Source organism: Felis catus, chromosome B3, assembly GCF_018350175.1.
Source record: "Felis catus isolate Fca126 chromosome B3, F.catus_Fca126_mat1.0, whole genome shotgun sequence".
In the NCBI taxonomy this organism is placed as follows: Eukaryota; Metazoa; Chordata; class Mammalia; order Carnivora; family Felidae; genus Felis; species Felis catus.
Window position 1 is genome coordinate 132,893,097 of NC_058373.1, and position 4,536 is coordinate 132,897,632.

Consider the following 4,536-nt stretch of genomic DNA (forward strand, 5'->3'; position numbering starts at 1 on the left):
CTTTGATTCTTACCGAAGACCGAGATCCACTTGGCACGGGAGGGAGCGAGGTTCTCTCAAGTAGAACTTGGTTTTCTACGTGCAGTCCCGGCACTGAAAGTCCTCGAAAAATCCTGGAACCTCGGGTGTTTTGGATACACGTGTCCTTGTAGTGAGATGGAGGGTGTCCCTGCCCGGACCCAGTGACAAGTGGGTGTGACTTCTCAGCCCTCCTGCACCCATGGGAAGGCCACACTCAGTCCTGTTTGTGGCAGCCCATGGCGGCGAGGAAATGTAACTTCTCTGATGATGTGTTGCACCCACTTAATACCCGCAGGTGAGGGCTGGGTGACATTTAGCTGAAAAGACAGAGACACTTTATCCATAAAAATTATTCATTCCTTTCCTTGGGCAGCCCATAAGAAAGAGGCTGGGCGTGGCACCATCACTGGAAGATGTGGAGGACCTTCTTGAGAAACAACTTGGAAGGAGTAATGTAAAACTCACTCACTTGATGGATTAATTTGATCCCGGTGTCGAAAACTGGTCTAATGACGTTACGGTCACACCAGCCACGGGGCCTTCCAACGTTGCAAGTGCTAGGCTCAGAATAATGTTAGCACCAATATGAGGTAATGAGACGCCGAAAAGCAGTGCTGATTGTAAGCCATTCCTCAAAGCTAGAGTGCGCCCCAAGAGGTGTTGGTCAAAAGAAACTGTCATTCATTCATTCATTCATTCAGTTGTGTATACCTCAAACGTTGAGAGCCTAATATGATCAAGGGACTGTTCTAGGCTCTGTGTGGGCGGACACGTAGACCAAAAATAAGTAATGCCCCCTCAAAGCCGTCCTCATCCTATGGAGCCCGTGGACAGGCAAACAATGGCAGAACGGCGGTGTGCCTGTAGTAAAACTACATCACAGGTGCCGTGTGTTCAAATGCCACTGTCTCAGTCATGGGCCACTTTGTCTTTCGAGCCATTCTCAATGGTGCCCTCCTCCCTCTATCGCCAATAGATTTGCAGGCTGAGTTCATACAGCCCTGTTCAGTTGGTTCATGGCTAGGTCTGGCCAATGAGAGGTACGGAAGAAAGAGTGGAGGATGGGAGGAAAGAGGGTAAGAGGGTTTCTTTGCCTCCTTCTGGCCTCCATTGAGATCTGTAGCAGCAGTGGCAATTGGTTGAGGCTTCTGTCAGGTGACCCCAACCCCTGGCTTCGTTAACACTGCCACATTCTGTTAACATCCCAGCTTAGAAATGTCAACGGCTTTCTGCTGAAATTCGTCTTTGGGTAACTTCACCTTCCCCTGTTTGTCTCAGATCCTTCACCACCTGTGTGAGCAATCCCTTGCATTAAATTCCTTCTGTGCAGTGCTCGCTTCGGCAGCACATATACTAAATTCCTTCTGTGCCTGTCAGCAAACTCCAATGGAAAGGCATCTTACGAAACACCCGAGCGGTACTCCTCGAAACTATCAAGGTCATCATAACCAGGACATGCTGAGAACCTGTCATGGCAAAGAGGAGCTTAAGGAGACGTGACAGTGAAATGTACTGTGGTATGCCAGATGGACCCTGGGATGGAAAAAGGACAAGAAGTAAAAACGAGGGAAATCTGCATAAAGTACGGACTTTAGCTAGCAACAATTTATCAATGTTGGTGCGTTAATTGTAACAAATGTACCATACGTTAACATGTAAGATGTTAATAATAGGGGAAACTGGGTATGTGGAAACTCTCTGTCCTATCTCCTCGATTCGTCTGTAAATTTACAATGGTCGTTACAAAAATAATGCCTTTTAAAAAATCCTTCTGGGGCGCCTGGGTGGCTCGGTCAGTTAAGCATCCGACTTGGCTCAGGTCATGATCTCAGGGTTCGTGAGTTCAAGCCCTGCATCGGCCTCCAAGCTGACAGTGAGAAGCCTGCTTGGGATCCTCTGTCTCCCCGACCCCTTTCTCTCTGCCCTTCCCCCACTCAGGCTTTCTCTCTTTCAGATAATAAATAAACTCAAGAAAAGAAAATAAAATGTAAAACTCCTTCTGCGGCGGACATTGAAGTGGCTTTGTTTCCCTACTACAAAAACCCCATTGCCTCCCTTCCCAAGCAGGGGCCATAGGCCTGATCCAGCAGGTCTGGGGCTTTCCTACAGGAAAGCTCAAGCACAGTTTAATAGTCAAAACATCAAGAAATAGCCCACCCAGCAAGGGAGAAGAGGCTCTGCAAAGCCAGGAAAATGGCTGAATCAGAAGCCAGAATGTGGTCTGGGGCCAGCCTGATGAGAGGGAAACGGGAAATGGGACATCCCACCAGGGTGTGGAGCAGGGCCCGGGGCCTGGTGGAAGGCAGGCTGGTTGGAGATGGCTCTTGAATGTGACCGACCATGGGGGCGCAGGCTCTAGACTCTCAGGGAGCACAGGGAGAAGAGAAACAGGGGAGGAGGGACATGGGATCGGTAAGTATAGCAATGAAGAGTCACGGAGTCATTTTATGTGCTTTTTTTCCCTTCATTACTAGTCTCTTAACCTTCCAATCAGGGAACTGTTTTATTCCCTTTTTTTTGGTTTTTGTTTTGTTTTGCTTCTGAGGTGGGGAGTGGCAGAGGGAGAGAGAGAACCTTACGCAGGCTCCATGCCCAGCGAGGAGCCCAACGAGGGACTCGATCTCACAACCGTGCAATCGTGACCTGAGCCAAAATCAGGAGTCAGATGCTTAACTGACTGAGCCACCCAGGCACCCCTACTCCTATTTTAGAGATGAACAAACTTGCCCCAAATTGCACGGATATACAGGGGCAGAATTGCAGCTCAAATCCAAGTCTGGGGGACACAAAAGAGGGTCAAGAAATGGCCATGGTGGGCATCCGTGGTAGAAGCCGGGAACCCGAGTCTTCCGGGATGAGGAGGGGTTCAGGTGGAAACAAGGTGGGGAGGAGGAGGCCTTCCCGGAGGGGACTTGGTAGACCTGAGCAAAGGACAGGGCAGGCCAGAGCGCTGCATGGGAGCAGTGTGGCTAAAACAAAGGTTTCAAATGAGGAAGCACCTGCAGATCCCACTCGAGGTGGAGCGGGGACAAGTGTTCGCCCCCGTGGGAACTTAATCGTAGTCTCCACAGAGCCAGCTGCTTTCTTCCCCTTAAGCCTTTGCACAAATGTCCCCTTCTCGAGGCCTCTGGACCCTCCCCGTCCTGCTTTACCTTGTCCTCTGCCCCTTGTACTTCCCACCTTCGAACATATTACTCACCGACTTATTCCTATCATTCATTGTCTGTCTCCCTCTAGCACCATCCTCCCCGCCCCCGCTCCTGCACACATGCATAAAATCTCCACAGGCCGGGGGAATCTTCGTCTTGTTCAGTGATCATTTCCAAGCACGTGAAACATAGGTGCTCAGTAAAAATTTTTTAACGAATGAATGAACGTAGCAAATAAGAAGGTGTTTGTATTGGTCAGGGTTCTCCAGAGAAACAGAGCCAGCAGGGCGTAACTAGAGAGAGAAAGGGCTGCCCGGATGGCTCATTCGGCCCAACTCTTGGTTTTCGGCTCGGGTCATGATCTCACGGTGCGTGGGTTCGAGCCCCGCATCGGGCTCTGCACTGACAGTGCAGAGCCTGCTTGGGATTCTCTCTCTCCCTCTCTCTCTCTCTCTCTGCCCCTCCCTGATTCAGGCTTTCTCTCTCTCTCAAAATAAATAAATAAACTTCAAAAAAATAGAGCAAGAAAGGCATTTATTATAAGGTACTGTCACCAGATTTTAAGGGCTGCCAAGTGTCGAGACCTGCAGTCAGGAAGTGGGAGATCCGGGAGGACCAATGAATGATGTGGGTCCAGTCTGAAAGCTGACAGGCTCAACATCTAGGAAGAGCCGATGTTTCAGTTACAGTCCAAAGGCACAAAAGAACTGATGTCCCAGCTCAAGGTAGTTGGGTAGGAGAAGTTTCCTCTTACTCAATTGCTTTGTCCTATTCAGACCATCAACTGATTAGATGAGGCCCACCCACATTAGGGGGAGCCATCCCCTTTATTCAGTCTATTCACTCAAATGTTAATCTCATCCAAAACACCATCAGAGACATGACTGGTGTCTAACCAAATACCTGGGCAGGCCGTGGCCTAGTCAAGTTGACACATAAAATGCACCATTACACTATTGAAAGGGACGCTGTGTTTTACAAGGATCATCCTAGGACCTGCAGGAAGAATGATTTAGAAGAGAACAAGACAGAGACAGGGAGACCTAGGAGGTTATTATCATACTAATTCAGGCAAAAATCAAGGCGCACCTGAAAGAAGCCACCGTTGGTGGCTTCAAATGACACCTCGGTGACCCACGGGGAACACGTGATGTCACATACGCCAAAGTAGATTACAAAGACACTGATTCCAGGGGGAATCAGTCACAAATGCAATGCCCAGAGGAGAACAAACTTGATGACTGTGGCGGATCCTGGCCATTGAGAAGTCCCCTGTGGCAGCTGGGGACAACAGAATCTTCTGGCCTCTAACTGCTCAGCTGGAATGGACAGAAGCGGGGATGGCTACCCCAGCTCTCCTCTGGGG